The sequence below is a fragment of the Bombina bombina genome, chromosome 6, assembly GCF_027579735.1.
Source record: "Bombina bombina isolate aBomBom1 chromosome 6, aBomBom1.pri, whole genome shotgun sequence".
Lineage (NCBI taxonomy): Eukaryota > Metazoa > Chordata > Amphibia > Anura > Bombinatoridae > Bombina > Bombina bombina.
The window spans coordinates 707,391,653-707,413,704 of NC_069504.1; positions in this window are offsets into that span (position 1 = coordinate 707,391,653).

Genomic DNA, 22,052 nt, shown 5'->3' on the forward strand with positions numbered 1-22,052 from the left:
GTATATATATATATATATATGTGTATGTGTATATATATATATATATATATATATGTGTGTGTGTCTGTGTGTATATATATATGTGTGTGTGTGTGTATATATATATATATATATATATTATACAGTATACATATATGTGTGTATATATATATATGTGTGTGTGTGTGTGTATATATATATATATATATATATATATATATATGTGTGTGTGTGTGTGTATATATATATATGTGTGATGAGGCACTGCAGAACATTTTTCACTAAAAAAATCTCATCGCAGAAAATAAAAAAAAGTTCTGGGTCTATATTTAGCCCTGTACACATTTTATTCCAGGCCTTTACTATATTAAGAAAGGTAAACTTAGGGATATTCATTTTTAGACTGTCAATTTTAGGAATGTGCAAAGTGCTTTAAGAGAATACGGAAAGATTATATTCTCTTCCATTTGAGAACTTGTGATATAGTCCGCCCCTGTTAACCAATCTAGCGCAATTTTGGCCATACTTGACCAATTGTATACTTTAAAATCAGGCAATGCCATGCCTCTATCCTCTTTAGCGCGGGAGAGCCTATAGGTAGAAATACGCGGTTTTCCTTTACTCCAGACATTTTTAGAACCGTATGAGTAGAGATTTTTTATATCTTTACTATGAATGAACACTGGTATATTCTGTATAAGATTTTTTTTTTTAGGGAATAGTATTATTTTAATTAAAGACATTTTGGCAGAGAGAGACAGGGGGAGTCTCGACTAGTCACGTAGAGAGGTTAATATTTTTGCCCATAACTGGGGGTACTTCAATTCATACCACCAGTTAGGGTCTTTAGCAAGCACTATTCCGAGATACTTTATCTTCTGTGTTGCTAGAGAAAAAGGATTATCTATTAAGCTATTCTTATGTTTTATAATCCATAATATTTCTGACTTATTGACCTTAATTTCTTTCATGTAATTAGCAAGAGTCCATGAGCTAGTGACGTATGGGATATACATTCCTACCAGGAGGGGCAAAGTTTCCCAAACCTCAAAATGCCTATAAATACACCCCTCACCACACCCACAATTCAGTTTTACAAACTTTGCCTCCGATGGAGGTGGTGAAGTAAGTTTGTGCTAGATTCTACGTTGATATGCGCTCTGCAGCAAGTTGGAGCCCGGTTTTCCTCTCAGCGTGCAGTGAATGTCAGAGGGATGTGAGGAGAGTATTGCCTATTTGAATGCAGTGATCTCCTTCTAAGGGGTCTATTTCATAGGTTCTCTGTTATCGGTCGTAGAGATTCATCTCTTACCTCCCTTTTCAGATCGACGATATACTCTTATATATACCATTACCTCTGCTGATTCTCGTTTCAGTACTGGTTTGGCTATCTGCTATATGTAGATGAGTGTCCTGGGGTAAGTAAGTCTTATTTTCTGTGACACTCCAAGCTATGGTTGGGCACTTTGTTTATAAAGTTCTAAATATATGTATTCAAACATTTATTTGCCTTGACTCAGAATGTTCAACTTTCCTTATTTTCAGACAGTCAGTTTCATATTTGGGATAATGCATTTTGATTTGATCATTTTTCTTACCTTAAAATTTGACTTTTTCCCTGTGGGCTGTTAGGCTCGCGGGGGCTGAAAATGCTTCATTTTATTGCGTCATTCTTGGCGCGGACTTTTTTGGCGCAAAAATTCTATTTCCGTTTCCGGCGTCATACGTGTCGCCGGAAGTTGCGTCATTCTTTGACGTTATTTCGCGCCAAAAATGTCGGCGTTCCGGATGTGGCGTCATTTTTGGCGCCACAAATCATTTAGGCGCCAAATAATGTGGGCGTCTTATTTGGCGCGAAAAAATATGGGCGTCACTTTTGTCTCCACATTATTTAAGTCTCATTTTTTATTGCTTCTGGTTGCTAGAAGCTTGTTCTTTGGCATTCTTTCCCATTCCTGAAACTGTCATTTAAGGAATTTGATCAATTTTGCTTTATATGTTGTTTTTTCTCTTACATATTGCAAGATGTCTCACGTTGCATCTGAGCCAGAAGATACTACAGGAAAATCGCTGTCAAGTGCTGAATCTACCAAAGCTAAGTGTATCTGCTGTAAACTTTTGGTAGCTATTTCTCCAGCTGTTGTTTGTATTGATTGTCATGACAAACTTGTTAAAGCAGATAATATTTCCTTTAGTAAAGTACCATTGCCTGTTGCAGTTCCCTCAACATCTAAGGTGCAGAATGTTCCTGATAATATAAGAGATTTTGTTTCTGAATCCATAAAGAAGGCTATGTCTGTTATTTCTCCTTCTAGTAAACGTAAAAAATCTTTTAAAACTTCTCTCCCTACAGATGAATTTTTAAATGAACATCATCATTCTGATTCTGATGACTCCTCTGGTTCAGAGGATTCTGTCTCTGAGGTTGATGCTGATAAATCTTCATATTTATTTAAAATGGAATTTATTCGTTCTTTACTTAAAGAAGTTCTAATTGCTTTAGAAATAGAGGATTCTGGTCCTCTTGATACTAATTCTAAACGTTTAGATAAGGTATTTAAAGCTCCTGTGGTTATTCCAGAAGTTTTTCCTGTTCCTAATGCTATTTCTGCAGTAATTTCCAAAGAATGGGATAATTTGGGTAATTCATTTACTCCTTCTAAACGTTTTAAGCAATTATATCCTGTGCCGTCTGACAGATTAGAATTTTGGGACAAGATCCCTAAAGTTGATGGGGCTATTTCTACCCTTGCTAAACGTACTACTATTCCTACGTCAGATGGTACTTCGTTTAAGGATCCTCTAGATAGGAAAATTGAGTCCTTTCTAAGAAAAGCTTATCTGTGTTCAGGTAATCTTCTTAGACCTGCTATATCTTTGGCTGATGTTGCTGCAGCTTCAACTTTTTGGTTGGAAACTTTAGCGCAACAAGTAACACATCGTGATTCTCATGATATTATTATTCTTCTTCAGCATGCTAATAATTTTATCTGTGATGCCATTTTTGATATTATCAGAGTTGATGTCAGGTTTATGTCTCTAGCTATTTTAGCTAGAAGAGCTTTATGGCTTAAAACTTGGAATGCTGATATGGCTTCTAAATCAACTTTACTTTCCATTTCTTTCCAGGGTAACAAATTATTTGGTTCTCAGTTGGATTCCATTATTTCAACTGTTACTGGTGGGAAAGGAACTTTTTTACCACAGGATAAAAAATCTAAAGGTAAAAACAGGGCTAATAATCGTTTTCGTTCCTTTCGTTTCAACAAAGAACAAAAGCCTGATCCTTCATCCTCAGGAGCAGTTTCAGTTTGGAGACCATCTCCAGTCTGGAATAAATCCAAGCCAGCTAGAAAGGCAAAGCCTGCTTCTAAGTCCACATGAAGGTGCGGCCCTCATTCCAGCTCAGCTGGTAGGGGGCAGGTTACGTTTTTTCAAGGAAATTTGGATCAATTCTGTTCACAATCTTTGGATTCAGAGCATTGTTTCAGAAGGGTACAGAATTGGTTTCAAGTTGAGACCTCCTGCAAAGAGATTTTTTCTTTCCCATGTCCCAGTAAATCCAGTAAAAGCTCAAGCATTTCTGAAATGTGTTTCAGATCTAGAGTTGACTGGAGTAATTATGCCAGTTCCAGTTCCGGAACAGGGGATGGGGTTTTATTCAAATCTCTTCATTGTACCAAAGAAGGAGAATTCTTTCAGACCAGTTCTGGATCTAAAAATATTGAATCGTTATGTAAGGATACCAACGTTCAAGATGGTAACTGTAAGGACTATCTTACCTTTTGTTCAGCAAGGGAATTATATGTCCACGATAGATTTACAGGATGCATATCTGCATATTCCGATTCATCCAGATCATTATCAGTTCCTGAGATTCTCGTTTCTGGACAAGCATTACCAATTTGTGGCTCTGCCGTTTGGCCTAGCTACAGCTCCAAGAATTTTTACAAAGGTTCTCGGTGCCCTGCTGTCTGTAATCAGAGAACAGGGTATTGTGGTATTTCCTTATTTGGACGATATCTTGGTACTTGCTCAGTCTTTACATTTAGCAGAATCTCATACGAATCGACTTGTGTTGTTTCTTCAAGATCATGGTTGGAGGATCAATTTACCAAAAAGTTCTTTGATTCCTCAGACAAGGGTAACCTTTCTGGGTTTCCAGATGGATTCAGTGTCCATGACTCTGTCTTTAACAGACAAGAGACGTCTAAAGTTGATTACAGCTTGTCGAAACCTTCAGTCACAATCATTCCCTTCGGTAGCCTTATGCATGGAAATTCTAGGTCTTATGACTGCTGCATCGGACGCGATCCCCTTTGCTCGTTTTCACATGCGACCTCTTCAGCTCTGTATGCTGAAGCAATGGTGCAAGGATTACACGAAGATATCTCAATTAATATCTTTAAAACCGATTGTTCGACACTCTCTAACATGGTGGACAGATCACCATCGTTTAATTCAGGGGGCTTCTTTTGTGCTTCCGACCTGGACTGTAATTTCAACAGATGCAAGTCTCACAGGTTGGGGAGCTGTGTGGGGATCTCTGACGGCACAAGGAGTTTGGGAATCTCAGGAGGTGAGATTACCGATCAATATTTTGGAACTCCGTGCAATTTTCAGAGCTCTTCAGTTTTGGCCTCTTCTGAAGAGAGAATCGTTCATTTGTTTTCAGACAGACAATGTCACAACTGTGGCATACATCAATCATCAAGGAGGGACTCACAGTCCTCTGGCTATGAAAGAAGTATCTCGAATCTTGGTTTGGGCGGAATTCAGCTCCTGTCTAATCTCTGCGGTTCATATCCCAGGTGTAGACAATTGGGAAGCGGATTATCTCAGTCGCCAAACGTTGCATCCGGGCGAATGGTCTCTTCACCCAGAGGTATTTCTTCAGATTGTTCAAATGTGGGAACTTCCAGAAATAGATCTGATGGCGTCCCATCTAAACAAGAAACTTCCCAGGTATCTGTCCAGATCCCGGGATCCTCAGGCGGAGGCAGTGGATGCATTATCACTTCCTTGGAAGTATCATCCTGCCTATATCTTTCCGCCTCTAGTTCTTCTTCCAAGGGTAATCTCCAAGATTCTGAAGGAATGCTCGTTTGTTCTGCTGGTAGCTCCGGCATGGCCTCACAGGTTTTGGTATGCGGATCTTGTCCGGATGGCCTCTTGCCAACCGTGGACTCTTCCGTTAAGACCAGACCTTCTGTCACAAGGCCCTTTTTTCCATCAGGATCTGAAATCCTTAAATTTAAAGGTATGGAGATTGAACGCTTGATTCTTGGTCAAAGAGGTTTCTCTGACTCCGTGATTAATACTATGTTACAGGCTCGTAAATCTGTATCTCGAGAGATATATTATAGAGTCTGGAAGACTTATATTTCTTGGTGTCTTTCTCATCATTTTTCTTGGCATTCTTTTAGAATACCGAGAATTTTACAGTTTCTTCAGGATGGTTTAGATAAGGGTTTGTCCGCAAGTTCTTTGAAAGGACAAATCTCTGCTCTTTCTGTTCTTTTTCACAGAAAGATTGCTATTCTTCCTGATATTCATTGTTTTGTACAAGCTTTGGTTCGTATAAAACCTGTCATTAAGTCAATTTCTCCTCCTTGGAGTTTGAATTTGGTTCTGGGAGCTCTTCAAGCTCCTCCGTTTGAACCTATGCATTCATTGGACATTAAATTACTTTCTTGGAAAGTTTTGTTCCTTTTGGCCATCTCTTCTGCTAGAAGAGTTTCTGAATTATCTGCTCTTTCTTGTGAGTCTCCTTTTCTGATTTTTCATCAGGATAAGGCGGTGTTGCGAACTTCTTTTGAATTTTTACCTAAAGTTGTGAATTCCAACAACATTAGTAGAGAAATTGTGGTTCCTTCATTATGTCCTAATCCTAAGAATTCTAAGGAGAAATCGTTGCATTCTTTGGATGTTGTTAGAGCTTTGAAATATTATGTTGAAGCTACGAAATCTTTCCGTAAGACTTCTAGTCTATTTGTTATCTTTTCCGGTTCTAGGAAAGGCCAGAAAGCTTCTGCCATTTCTTTGGCATCTTGGTTGAAATCTTTAATTCATCTTGCCTATGTTGAGTCGGGTAAAATGCCGCCTCAGAGAATTACAGCTCATTCTACTAGGTCAGTATCTACTTCCTGGGCGTTTAGGAATGAAGCTTCGGTTGACCAGATCTGCAAAGCAGCAACTTGGTCCTCTTTGCATACTTTTACTAAATTCTACCATTTTGATGTATTTTCTTCTTCTGAAGCAGTTTTTGGTAGAAAAGTACTTCAGGCAGCGGTTTCAGTTTGAATCTTCTGCTTATGTTTTTCGTTAAACTTTATTTTGGGTGTGGATTATTTTCAGCAGGAATTGGCTGTCTTTATTTTATCCCTCCCTCTCTAGTGACTCTTGTGTGGAAAGATCCACATCTTGGGTAGTCATTATCCCATACGTCACTAGCTCATGGACTCTTGCTAATTACATGAAAGAAAACATAATTTATGTAAGAACTTACCTGATAAATTCATTTCTTTCATATTAGCAAGAGTCCATGAGGCCCGCCCTTTTTTTGTGGTGGTTATGATTTTGTATAAAGCACAATTATTCCAATTCCTTATTTTATATGCTTTCGCACTTTTTTATCACCCCACTTCTTGGCTATTCGTTAAACTGAATTGTGGGTGTGGTGAGGGGTGTATTTATAGGCATTTTGAGGTTTGGGAAACTTTGCCCCTCCTGGTAGGAATGTATATCCCATACGTCACTAGCTCATGGACTCTTGCTAATATGAAAGAAATGAATTTATCAGGTAAGTTCTTACATAAATTATGTTTTTGTATCCTGTAAAGGAACTATATGTTTCCAAGATCTCTAATAATTTTGGTATGGGGTCCTTTGTATTTCTCATGTATAATAAAATGTCATCCGCATAAAGAGATAGTACATGGTCCCTGCCCCCGATCGAGACTCCTGCTAGTCTGTTTTTGCAAGATACTGCCAAAGATTCTAGGGAGATATTAAATAAAAGTGGGGAAAGAGGAAATCCCTGTCTAGTCCCTTTCTGAAGATGGATGTTTGGTGAATTACTACCATTGATAGTAAGGGAAAATTCAGGATTTCTATAGATCATTTTAATAAAGTTTAATAAGTGTCCAGATAGCCCAAATTTTTCGAGGGAGGTAAACAGATTGTAAGTTCCCACGGGAATAGTGCCCTCAATCCCTCCTGTATGTGTTTGTAAATTTTGTCCTGTCTCGTACAAGTCTTATATTGTTTTATTTAAATTAATTGTATCCATGGACAGCTCTGCAGAATATGTTGGCGCTTCATAAATAAAGTATATAATAATAATCCCATGAACTTGAATCAAACGCCTTTTTGGCATCTAAAGTAATCAGCGCAAAGTCCACTGATTTCTGATATTTTCCTTCCTGTATATGAAATTTATTCCAATAGTACTCTATAAGCGTCAAGACTGTTCTTATATTTTTCATTGATGTTGTCCCCTGCATGAAACCCGTCTGGTCGGGGTGTTTAAGAGGGTCTAGGACTTTTTTAAGGCGATACACTATAAAAAAAGAAAGAAATTTATAGTCAACATTAAGTAGAGAATTAGGGCTATAGGAATTAATCGACTCAGGATCCTTTTCCTTTTTTAAGATTGACTATCACCTAGATTACAAGCTTTGCGTTGCGGCTTGTAACGCTGAAAATATGGCATTTTCAGCATTTAAACAGCACCGCAGCTATTACAAGTGTTCTCGGTATAGGTGTACCACACACCTTTTAGCCTGTACCGCAACGTCAGTCCCGCACACGTAAAAATTAAGTTTTTTTCATGGGATTCCCATAGCGCCGGTATTACGAGTTTTGCGGTACAGCTAAAAAGTGAGAGTTATAGTTTAAAACGACAAGATCTGTACCGTCATCTAAAGTCAGTAGTTATGAGTTTTACGCTACAAAGCTGTTACATAAAACTCATAACTAAAGTGTTACAAAGTACACTAACACCCATAAACTACCTATTAACCCCTAAACCGAGGCCCTCCCGCATCGCAAAGACTATAATAAATGTATTAATCCATAATCTGCCGCTCCCGAAATCACTGCCACTAAAAAATGTATCAACCCCTATTCCGCCACTCCACGACATCGTCACCACTATACTAAAGTTATTAACCCCTAAACCGCCACCCTCCCTCATAAAAAACACTATTTAAATATTATTAACCCCTAATCTGCCGTCCTCCCACACCGCCGCTATAATAAACCTATTAACCCCTAAACCGCAAGCCCCCACAACAAAATATACTAAAATAAACTATTAACCTCTAAACCAAAAGCTCCCCCACAACAAAATAAACTAATTTTAAGCTAGTAACCCCTAAGCCTTACGACCACCTAACTTTATATTACAATTACAATTTCCCTAGCTTAAATTAAATTAAAATTTACCTGTCAAATTATTTTTTTTTATTTAAAACTAACAATTAAACTATTATAACTTAAACTAAAATTAAAGTAACTGCCAATTAAATAAAACTAAAATACCAATAAAAAAATCCTAACACTACTCTAAAAATTACAAAAAGTATCTAATTACAAGAAATCAAAAATACTAAGTAAATTGCAAAAAAAAAACCACTTAATTACGAAAAATAACAAACAAATTATCAAAAATAAAAAAGAATTACACCTAATCTAATAGCCCTATCAAAATAAAAAGCCCACCCAAAATAAAAAAAACCCTAGCCTACAATAAACTACCAATGGCTCTTAAAAGGGCCTTTTGTGGGGCATTGCCCCAAAGATATCAGCTCTTTTACCTGTAAAAAAAATACAAACACCCCTCCAACAGTAAAACCCACCACCCAACCAACCCCCCAAATAAAAAAAACTATCTAAAATAACCTAAACTACCCATTGCCCTGAAAAGGGCATTTGTATGGGCATTGCCCTTAAAAGGGCATTTAGCTCTTTTACTGCCCAGACCCTAAACTGAAAAATAACCCCACCCGAAAAACCCTTAAAATAACCTAACACTAACCCCCGACGATCCACTTACAGTTGTTGAAGTCCCGCTTGAAGGATCCATCCAGCCGGCGAAGTCATCATCCAGGCGGCCTCTTCTATCTTTATCCAGCCGGCGAAGTCCTCATCTATGCGGCAAGAAGTCTTCCTCCAGGCGGCCTCTTCAATCTTCATCCAGCCAGCGCGGAGTGGGTTCATCCTTAAGACATCCGGTGCGGAGCATCCTCTTCATACGGTCGCCACCGTACACTGAATCTTCAATGCAAGGGAGGGGATTCAAGATGGCGTTCCTTTCATTCCTATTGACTGAAAATTTTGAATCAGCCTATAGGAATTAGGGCTGCTAAAATCCTATTGGCTATTCAAATCAGCCAATAGAATTTAAGCAGCTCTCATTCTATTGGCTAATTCGAATTAGCCAATAGAATGAGAGCTGCTTAAATCCTATTGGGTATTAGAATAAGATTCATCTTTATTTTTTTGGATAATTTCGTTTTTTTTGTAATTATAGTTGTTGTTTTTGTAATGGTAGTTTTTTTATTTTTTGTAATGGTAGTTTTTTTTTACATTTTTTTGTAATGTTAGGTTTTAGTGTAAGGCAGCTTAGGTTTTATTTCACAGGTAAGTTTGTATCTATTTTCGCTAGGTAGTTAGTAAATAGTTAATAACTATTTACTAACTCATCTACCTAGTTAAAATAAATACAAACTTACCTGTGAAATAAAAATAAAACCTAAGCTAGCTACAATATAACAGGTAAGTATTTAGTTTTAAATAGGAATTATTTAGTTAATAATTGTAAATTTAATTTAGATCTAATTTAATTATGTTAAAGTTAGGTTTAGGTTTAGGGGTTAATATAGTTTAATTAAGCTTGTTGCGATGTGGGGGGGGGGGGGGGCTGGCGGTTTAGGGGTTAATAGGTTTATTTAGTTAATAATTGTAAATTTAATTTAGCTATATTTTTATTATGTTAAAGTTAGGGGGTGTTAGGGTTAGGTTTAGAGTTACGTTAGGTTTAGGGGTTAATATAGTTTAATTTAGCTTGTTGCGATGTGGGGGGCTGGCGGTTTAGGGGTTAATAAATGTAGTATAGTGGCAGCGATATTGGGAGCGGCAGATTAGGGGTTAGTAATTTTATTTAGGTAGCAGCGATATCGGGAGCGGCAGATTAGGGGTTAATAACTGTAGGCAGACGTCAGCGATGTTTGTGGCAGCAGATTAGGGGTGTTTAGACATAGGGTTTATGTTAGGGTGTTAGGTTTAAACAGTATTTTTATTTCCCCATAGACATCAATGGGGCTGCGTTACGGAACTTTTGTTTCCGTGATCGCAGGTGTTAGTTGTTTTTTTTTGGCCGGCTCTCCCCATTGATGTCTATGTGGAAATCGTGCACAAGCACGTCTCAGCAGCGCTCTGATTGTGTGTGGTATGGAGCTCAATGCAACCATATTGCACGCAAAATGCGTATGTTTGAAAACTTGTAATAGCAACGCTATAGGAAATTAAATAACGTAACTTTTGTTGCGTTCGTTAATTTCTCTATAGCGCTCAAAACACGTAATCTAGGTGTATGTTAGATGATGTAAAAAAATTAGATAACATCTCATTTTGTATATAATATTTATTATATAAAGATGAAAGAGTAGGTGAACAGGTATACCCCGCTCATACAGCGGGTTAGGGACCGGAGCTCCGCTGTAAAGTGAAAACCGCCTTAAAGTGAAACAAGGCACTTTTAGCTTTCTTTTCAGTGTTTAAAATCCTGAAAACATGTTTGAATTAACATATATTAGGGGTGCAATAGTGCTATGTTTAGTTTAACACTAGCACAGCAAGTATTCAATTAGTATTCAATAAATACTGTACCTGTAAAATTGTGACAATTACTGTAGTAAAATATGCCAGACTATAGCACTGAGACACAGATCGCACTGTAATGCTATAAACAGAGTGAACTAAGCATAACAAAATGGTGCCATTCACTTTTCTAGCAATCTCACGACGATTATTGCACTGTTTCAAAATCCTTGGAGGTTGAACTTCAGCTCCACAAAGTGCTGTATTAGCGAATCGCTGTAAAGTGAGGTATACCTGTAATATGATCTGCTAGGATCTTAAATAACTCCGTTGGGATCTGGTCTGGACCTGGGGCTTTAAAGTTAGCAGAACTCTTAATCGCTTGTAAGATTTCATCCTGCTGAATTTCTCTATTCAGCTCTAATATAGAATCTGTAGAGATTTTAGGGAGATTTAATGAACACCAAAAAGCTTCCTTATTAGTTAGAGATATTTGGTCCTGAGCGTAGATCTTTTGAAAATACTGAAAAAAATAATCCTGGATATCTTTGAAATTAGTCAGGCGCTGGTCACCTACCTGCTTCAATAAGATTCTTTTTTTCCCCTACTTTTCACAATATTAATCAAGAATTTGGAAGACCTAGAGCCATATTTGTTAAAAATAGCTTTATTTTTTATCTCTGCTTTAACCATCTGCTGATTGAGGAAGGTTTCTCTTTCCAATTTTGCTTTTTGATATTCCTTCCAATTATCCTTGTTCTGATGTTGTATATACGTTATATATATTTATTCCTAAATTGGTTTGCCATTTGGAGTTCTCTTGCTTTCCAACATATATTTTTTTTTTTTTTACCATATAAGCCTTAATTTCTCCTCTGAGTCTCCCAGAATATCTCTTGCTTGCTGTAATTTAACAAGCAGTGGTCACCAGACTGCCGCTTCCCTAACCTCTTCGCCACCTCTAAGGTGGCGAAATTCAATCTCCGTGGTCGAGTCTGACCGAGGAGATTGACAGCTCCTGTCCGCGCATGATTGGCTGTGCTTGTGTGCAATGGTAACTATCTCCGGGTAATTTCACCCCGCCACAGGCGAGCTGAGGCGTGCACCCCTGTACGCCTCAGCTTTGATAAATCTAGCCTTTAGTCTCATAGCGAGCCATATAGTCCCAAATTAAAAACATATCTATCCTAGAGAATGTATGGTGGAAATTTGGATTCACACGTATACTGTTTGGAGTCTAGGTTCTGTATTTGCCAGATAACTTTAAGTTTTAATTTCTTAGTGAAATTTTTAAAAAAAAGATTTTTCCGGAGCGTGTCTAGCAATGGGAGAGCAGATAAATTAAAGTCTCCGGCCAATATCAAATTATCATCTACATATTGTAGAAGTTTCATATACAAAAATCCAATTGAAAAGTATTAGTGGCATAAATGTTGCAGAGAACCAGACGGATGTCTTGTACTAAAATTTCTAAAATTAAAAATCTCCCATTTCTATCCGTCTCTTTTGAAAATATTTGATAATCTAGTTTTTTATTAAAGAGACAAGCTACTCCTCTTTTCCTTTTGCATGCGGGGAAGGCGATCACCTTTTTAATATAACTTTTAATCTGCTGATGCTGCTCTATTGATTGTCTTTGCGATGCAGTCTCTAGCGTCCTGTGGTTTTTGTAGAACCAAAACCTTAAGAGTCATACCATATTTTAAGTTTTGCCCGGTAGATAAGAGATACTTGGATCCCCTGTTTTATAAGTTGGGTGCAATACAGGGCCATCTCTTTTCTTTTATTTAAAGTGTCTACTGAATAATCTTGGAAAATGAGAATACGATTTCCCTTTATTGTAAGTGTATTTGTTTTAAATACATACTAAGAATTTGGACTTTATCCTGAAAGTTCAGACATCTATATATTATTGGTCTTTTAAGGTTTGTTGTGTCATCCTGTGCTCTGATAGAACCCAGTCTATGGACTCTTTCAATTGGAATAGGTATTTTATCTATAGGTAAACCTAGGGCTTGTGGGAGTATGTACGAGGCAAAGTGTAATAGGTCATTGTTTTCTACAGATTCAGGAAGGCCAATCATTTTTACTCCTTACTCTGGAGCAAGGCTTATTTCCACCAGGAGTATCAAAAGCCGGGTAAAGCTGGGAATCAAATGATACCTCATGGGTACAGACTCCAGCTGGCACGTCTTCCCAGCGAGTTTCCGGTAGATTGGATTGACTTCTTGATGCGCCTTGCAAACCCAGGGAGACCAGGGGAGATGGCATCTGGCGGGTGCCCTTTCTAGTGGGCCTCAAATGGCTTGAAGCACCTTCCCGCTACGGGCCCTAGTGAAGACCAGGTAGCGCCCAGCAAGCAACATCCGATGAGACAGCTCTAAGCAATAGGTCTATAGGGAGTGTAGACAAGTGGTGGCTATGATATTCAGCCTCAGGACGCCACACACACGCATCCGACCAGCTCCGCCCACTTCTGGGATGCCGTCACAAATGGATAATATTCTTACAAAACTTCTGCCAGAAATAAAAAGAGAGAAGCGCTCAACCTGGGAACAAACAGACGTGGACCTGTTGCTCAGTGTGCTTAGAGGGATATGGCTGCACCTCACTGACGAGGCCCACAATATGCCGAAACATATGTCTGGGGTTTTGCTGTTTCTCTCGTTTGCCTGGTATTTCGGGGCTGGACTGTACTGTTAAGTCAGGATCAGACTGATATGCTTCAGGAAAGTTCTTCTCTGTGAAAGTCACATGTTGAGCAAAAATAGTCGGTTTCTTGGGTGGTAACTAGCCATAGAACAAACTATTGTTCGTTTTTTATTTAGGCAAATTATGACACTTAGGGAAGTCTCCCTAAGTGTGATGCGGGAATCCAGACATGGACCCGTAGCTCAGTGTGCCTAGAGGGATATGGCTGTACCTCACTGACGAGGCCCACAAATCGCCGAAACGTACGTCTGGGGTTTTGCTGTTTCTCTCGTTCACAGAGGGATTACCTGGTATTTTGGGGTTGGACTGTACTGTTAAGCCAGGATCAGACTGAAATGCATTAGGAAAGTTCTTCTCTGTGAAAGGCACATGTTGAGCAAAAAGAGGCTGCTTCTTGGGTGGTAACTAGCCATAGAACAAGCTATTATGCTATTGTTCGTTCCCAGGTTGAGCGCTTCTCTCTTTTTATTTAAGCAAAACTTATGTCATATAGTGCTCCAGAAATGGTCCGACTCCTGCTTTTCAACAAAAGATACCAAGAGAACGAATAAAAATTGGTAATAGAAGTAAATTTAAAAAGTTGTTTAAGATCGCATGATCTATCTGAATCATAAAATAGATATTTTGGCTTTCATATCCCTTTAAACACATTAGGTGCATTTTCTTATTGAACTATTGCTTGCCTCTAATGTGTTCATAAGGAATCTAAGTTTGTTAAACATTTTTTTCATTTTATGGAAGGTATATATATGAAAGGGACATTAACTCCTTAAGGACCAGCGACATACCCTGTGCTTCGCTGGTCTTCTAATGGGGATTAAATATATGTATCTGCATTGAATTTAAAGTGTTTGACTGTATTTGAAAATAAATAACTTTTTTTTTATTATTCCAGGAATCTAATAAACCTATGAGATGACTGATACATTCTAAATACAGCTGTCCTCTGAATATTTGTCATAGACATGAGTCCATGCACTCAAAATGTATTAATACACATGAAATGATTAAATAAGATACAGTGTGTGTGTGTGTGTATATATATATATATATATATATATATATATATATTCAGTTAAACTAAAAAGCCCATATATGTTAACCAAATAGTTTATTAATACTAGGAAATAATAAGTATATTAAGTATACGTTTTAAAAATATATAAGGGAATATATTTTCCCTGTAGCTGAAAAGTGGAACTACATTCCAGTTGCCTGTTGCGCCCTCCGGTGTCCAATATGAGAATTGCAGCCAAAGGTATTCGATTAGGAAATTGAATAACCAGTGGATTAGCCAATGAAAGCTAAGGGCGTAATCAGAGATTTTTCCATTGGGTGATTTAGAATTAAAGGTGGAGTCGGTCACAGACAAAAAGACTGCAAAGAAAGGAAGAGACACAAAAACACACTTTGGTTTGGGGCCTGGTTTGGAATAACTCTCTGTCGCCTAGATTTAGAGTTTGGCGTTAGCCGTCAAAACCAGCGTTAGGGGCTCCTAACGCTGGTTTTGGGCTACCGCTGGTATTTAGAGTCAGTCAGGAAAGGGTCTAATGCTCACTTTGCAGCCGCGACTTTTCCATACCGCAGATCCCCCTACGCCATTTGCGTATCCTATCTTTTCAATGGGATCTTTCTAACGCCGGTATTTAGAGTCTTGGCTGAAGTGAGCGTTAGAAATCTAACGACAAAACTCCAGCCGCAGCAAAAAGTCAGGAGTTAAGAGCTTTCTGGGCTAACGCCGGTTCATAAAGCTCTTAACTACTGTGCTCTAAAGTACACTAACACCCATAAACTACCTATTTACCCCTAAACCGAGGTCCCCCCACATCGCCGCCACTCTAATACATTTTTTTAACCCCTAATCTGCCGACCGCACACCGCTGCAACCTACGTTATCCCTATGTACCCCTAATCTGCTGCCCCTAACACCGCCGACCCCTATATTATATTTATTAACCCCTAATCTGCCACCCCAAACGTCGCCGCCGCCACCTACCTACAATTATTAACCCCTAATCTGCCGACCGGACCTCACCGCTACTATAATAAAGTTATTAACCCCTAATCCGTCTCACTCCCGCCTCAATAACCCTATAATAAATAGTATTAACCCCTAATCTGCCCTCCCTAACATCACCGACACCTAACTTCAAGTATTAACCCCTAATCTGCCGACCGGACCTCGCCGCTACTCTAATAAATTTATTAACCCCTAAAGCTAAGTCTAACACTAACACCCCCATAAGTTAAATATAATTTTTATCTAACGAAATAAATTAACTCTTATTAAATAAATTATTCCTATTTAAAGCTAAATACTTACCTGTAAAATAAATCCTAATATAGCTACAATATAAATTATAATTATATTGTAGCTATTTTAGGATTAATATTTATTTTACAGGTAACTTTGTATTTATTTTAACAAGGTACAATAGCTATTAAATAGTTAATAACTATTTAATAGCTACCTAGTTAAAATAAGTACAAAATTACCTGTAAAATAAATCCTAACCTAAGTTACAATTAAATCAAACACTACACTATCAATAAATTAATTAAATAAAATACCTACAATTATCTACAATTAAATCTAACACTACACTATCACTAAATTAATTACATACAAATACCTACAAATAAATACAATTAAATAAACTAACTAAAGTACAAAAAATAAAAAAGAACTAAGTTACAAAAAATAAAAAAATAATTTACAAACATTAGAAAAAGATTACAACAATTTTAAGCTAATTACATCTACTCTAAGCCCCCTAATAAAATAACAAAGCCCCTCAAAATAAAAAAATGCCCTACCCTATTCTAAAATAAAAATAGAAAAGCTCTTTTACCTTACCAGCTCTTAAAAGGGCCTTTTGCGGGGCATGCCCCAAAGAATTCTGCTCTTTTGCCTGTAAAAAAAACATACAATACCCCCCCAACATTACAACCCACCACCCACATACCCCTAATCTAACCCAAACCCCCCTTAAATAAACCTAACACTAAGCCCCTGAAGATCTTCCTACCTTATCTTCACCACGCCGGGTATCACCGATCGGTCCAGAAGAGGCTCCGAAGTCTTCATCCTATCCGGCAAGAAGAAGTCCAGAAGAGGCTCCAAAGTCTTCATCCTATCCGTGCAGAAGCGGAGATCCGGACCTGCAAACATCTTCATCCAAGCGGCATGTTCTATCTTCATCCATCCGACGACGAGCGGCTCCATCTTCAAGACCTCCGGCGCGGATCCATCCTCTTCTTCCGACGTCCTAACACAGAATGACGGTTCCTTTAAGGGACGTCATCCAAGATGGCGTCCCTCGAATTCCAATTGGCTGATAGGATTCTATCAGCCAATCGGAATTAAGGTAGGAAAATTCTGATTGGCTGATTAAATCAGCCAATCAGAATTTTTCTACCTTAATTCCGATTGGCTGATAGAATCCTATATCACATTTCAATATTTATCCGCTTACCCATATAGAGAGTAAAGCAAAACGTTTGTTAAGGCATATGCATTGAACACTGTACTTGCGGTTTTGGAGAGTTTTTTCTTTTCCTTCAGACTGCTGTATGACTGTGTCTCTGCTTGGGCTCCCACAGGCCGCCACACCACACGGGACACCTCCCCCGTGGTGTAGAGACCTGCTGCCGCCTCCTGCCTCCGGACACGTCTGCAGTTAAAACTTGAGGGATCCTTCCCAGTATTCTTCACCTCCGCAGCTCTTAATGGTGTAGGGCCAAGCGTTCTGTACTCTTTTTTAGGGCAAGGTGCTGCCCAGTGTATTATTCCCCCCAGAAAACCCACCACCCACACAACCAACCCCCAAAATAAAAGCCTAACTAAAAAAACCTAAGCTCCCCATTGCCATGAAAAGGGCATTTGGATGGGCATTGCCCTTAAAAGGGCATTTAGCTCTATTGCAGGCCCAAAGCCCTAACCTAAAAATAAAACCCACCCAATACACCCTTAAAAAAATCCTAACACTATCCCCCGAAGATTCACTTACTGGGAGAAGTCTTCATCCAAGCGGCAAGATGTTTTCAACGAAGCCGGCAGAAGTGGTCCTCCATACGGGCAGAAGTCTTCATCCAGACGGCATCTTCTATCTTCATCCATCCGGCGCGGAGCGGCTCCATCTTCAAGACATCCGGCGCGGAGCATCCTCTTCAATTGACGGCTTCTTCTGAATGAATGTTTCTGAATGTTTTTTAATCTAAGATGGCGTCCCTTAGATTCCGATTGGCTGATAGAATTCTATCAGCCAATCGGAATTAAGGTAGAAAAAATCCTATTGGCTGATGCCATCTTGGATGACGTTACTTAAAGAAACATTCATTCCGAAGAAGCCATTGATTGAAGAGGATGCTCTGAGCCAGATGTCTTGAAGATGGAGCCGCTCCGCGCCGGATGGATGAAGATTGAAGATGCCATCTGGATGAAGACTTCTGCCCATCTGGAGGACCACTTCTGCCCATCTGGAGGACCACTTCTGCCGGCTTCGTTGAGGACATCTTGCCGCTTGAAGACTTCTCCAGGTAAGTGAATTTTCGGGGGTTAGTGTTAGGATTTTTTTAAGGGTGTATTGGGTGGGTTTTATTTTTAGGTTAGGGCTTTGGGCAGCAATAGAGCTAAATGCCCTTTTAAGGGCAATGCCCTTCCAAATGCCCTTTTCAGGGCAATGGGGAGCTTAGGTAATTTTTAGTTAGGCTATTATTTTGGGGGTTTGTTGTGTGGGTGGTGGGTTTTACTGTTGGGGGGGTATTTGTATTTTTTATTTACAGGTAAAAGAGCTGATTTCTTTGGGGCAATGCCCCGCAAAAGGCCCTTTTAAGGGCTATTGATAGTTTAGTTTAGGCTAGGGGGTTTTATTATTTTGGGGGGGGGGCTTTTTTATTTTTATAGGGCTCTTAGATTAGGTGTAATTAGTTTAAATATCTTGTAATTTGTTTTTTATTTTATGTAATTTAGTGGGGTTTTTTTGTAATTTAGCTAATTGTATTTAATTTATTTAATTGTATTTAATTTAGGTAAGTTATTTAATTGTAGTGTAGTGTTAGGTGTTAGTGTAACTTAGGTTAGGTTTTATTTTACAGGTAAATTTGTATTTATTTTAGCTAGGTAGTTAGTAAATAGTTAATAACTATTTAGTAACTATTCTACCTAGTTAAAATAAATACAAACTTGCCTGTAAAATAAAAATAAACCCTAAGCTAGCTACAATGTAACTATTAGTTATATTGTAGCTAGCTTAAGGTTTATTTTGTAGGTAAGTATTTAGTTTTAAACATGAATAATTTAGTTAATGATAGGAATTTTATTTAGATTTATTTAAATTATATTTAAGTTAAGGGGTGTTAGGGTTAGACTTAGATTTAGGGGTTAATACATTTAATATAGTGGCGGCGACGTTGGGGGCGGCAGATTAGGGGTTAATAAGTGTAAGTAGGTTGCAGCGACATTGGGGGCGGCAGATTAGGGGTTTATAAATATAATGTAGGTTGGGGCAGCAGATTAGGGGTTAATAATATTTAACTAGTGTTTGCGAGGCGGGAGTGCTGCGGTTTAGGGGTTAATATGTTTGTTATAGTGGTGGCGATGTCCGGAGCGGCATATTAGGGGTTAATATTTTTATTATAGTGTTTGCGATGCGGGAGGGCCTTGGTTTAGGGGTGTTAGTGTACTTTTTAGCACTTTAGTTATGAGTTTTATGCTACAGCTTTGTTTGCTTTTTTTGGCCTCCCAGGACAAACTCGTAATACCGGCGCTATGCAAGTCCCATTCAAAAAAAGACTTTACAAAATTTACGTAAGTTGATTTGCGTTAAGGCCAAAGAAGTGTGCGGTACACCTATACCTGCAAGACTTGTAATACCAGCGGGTGTTAAAAAGCAGCGTTAGGACCTGTTAACGCTGCTTTTTATCCTTACCGCAAAACTCGTAATCTAGGCGATTGTGTCCATACATGGGATAATAGACTATATCTATTGAATAGTAATTAATCTAAATATCTCTATAGCCTGCTTTATATTTTAATATTGTATTGAAATATTGATAGATATAACTGGTCATAGGTGATGTTCAGCTACTACATAAATATAATCAAGGTGCATATAAAGATTAACTGATCAGAATTTAGTAATATTTTATATTAAGATTAAATATTATTTTTTAATAATAATATTGTTGTCAAATTTATAGATATCTCAATAGTGATATTTTGGGGTAAACAGTCCAAAAAGGTTTAAGGAATTACACGTAGCACCAAATTGGAATAAAAAATATCAAAAATTTATTGTGACATTTTAAAAAACTGCAAACAAGTTCTTCATATTCTGTCACACACTAGCAAATTGCATACAACCTCAGCACACAGGTGCTGCCTCCGACGCGTTTCCTGCTTAGAACAAGCACTTCATCAGGGATAAGCAGCTGCTCTCCCTGTTGAAAATTTAAACCTCTTTACCTTAACCCTTTCACTCTCAAAAGGTAACAATTGCAGGATTATTTCTGCAATTATTTTGCAGTAATTTAATCAACATTTTTGCAAACACTATTAAAACATGGGTATAAATTTTCAAAACTATTTACATACATATATTGAATATCTTTTTTAACTTGAAGATGTTAGAGGAAGCATTGTATAATAAATATGGAATATCATTGAATTAATATAGCCTATTCCTACATAACAAAGGTTTTTAATATGTCTGAAAAGGATGTTATGTTTTTAGGATGTATTTTATTATTCAATGATCATTGTTTATATTCATCTATCTTGCATTATTACACATCAAGTATTCAAAATGTTTTTAATTTTTTTATTTTTTAACTTTTTTAGATTTTTATATATATATAAGCCTTATGTTGTCTATTTGATTATTTTCATTATTGTTTTTTAATTTTTATTTTTTATTTTGAAAATATTCATATTTATTTTAATCTAGGTAGGGTGGCAACATAATTATTTTTGGGCACATGTCTATTGAAGCGTTATTTTTGGTTACTTTATGAACAACTTAAGATCCCAGATTTTATTCATACCTTTCGGGAAACCTGTTTCTAATCTATGGATCCATAAAGCTTCTTTCCTATTTACAAAGGCTACTCTATCTCCTCCTGTGATTTGTTTAGTGACACAATCTATAGCTTGGAATTCAAGTAGGGATTGTACATATTTTATTGTTTCATCATCAAATTTTAATCCTGGTCTATGTCTCGCAAAGTGGTCTGCCACTGGTGTTTTTGGTTCAAATGCCTCTAGAGATAGCAAATGCTCTCTTATGCGGTCCTTTAGGGGTCTGACATTGGGGTACACTACAGAGATTTTACATCTTACTGGAATGTATTGACAAAATTCTACTATATTAATTATAGATATCGCTGACAATAATTTTATACTGCTATTAATTAATCAATACGTAACACGTTGGTGGCAACTGCTGCTGATAAATACACCAATATTACTGCAGGACACTCCTGAGACGTATAAACACTATAGTATAACCTAGATTCCAAAATGCCGGCAATCATTATTAGAAGATGGTGCATGAATTTGAATCAGATTTCGTTCTAAGATCACCCTTCAAAAATCCCCACTGTTATATTTTATATATTAAAAAATATGTTATCTTCCTATCTGCAGTAACTTTGATCTGCTAATGTTTTGTATGTGTCTTTTTTATATTAATATACTACCCCTGTTAGTCAATCTGCATTTGGATTCCAGGGACCTGGAAGTAAAATTTAAGCTTTCACGATTCAGACAGGGGGTAGATTTATCCGCCACCTTTGAGGTGGCGGACTGCAATTATCCCGATCGGATACAATCGGGATCATTGACACCCCCTGCTAGAGCCCGATTAGCAGCAAATGTGCAGGGGGTGGCATTGCACAAGCATTTCACAAGAAATGCTTGTGCAATGATAAATGCCGACAGCGTTTATCATTTGGTTCCGGTTACTACATAGCCTCATTCACCAAACCCTTGTTTTGTTTCACTTCCCATATAAACGAAGGTAAAGCTGATCTACGTTAATTACTTTTGGACTCATTAACTCTTTCTCTAGGATTGCGGTAAAGCTCTCTGTGTCATACTGACGTCACAACAGTGGGAAGGTCTAGTATCTCACATTCGGCAGACGCTGGTGCTCTCATTCAAACAGAGCGTTTGGCTTGTCAGCACAGGATTTGGAAATCATCTGGATACACTTTGTGTGCAAGAACTGTAACTACTAGATTCAGGTAAAGATCCGATCTTTCTTACTTCCTGCCGACTGTTTATATGCTGCAAGCCTGTCAAGTCTCCTAAGCTATAATCTACCTATCTGCATAACAAGTCTGCAAGTTTGCTACCCTATTGTCAATCCTGACTTAACCTTAACCACTTGTTTTCAGCTGAGACTGTAACGTTTTATATGACATCAACTTAAGCTTTGCTTACCACTCTTCTATTCAGCTTTGTACACACAAGTAAATTCACATAGCTAAAGATTGCATGCTTGATAAGCACATAACGGAGATTTATCACAAGTGTT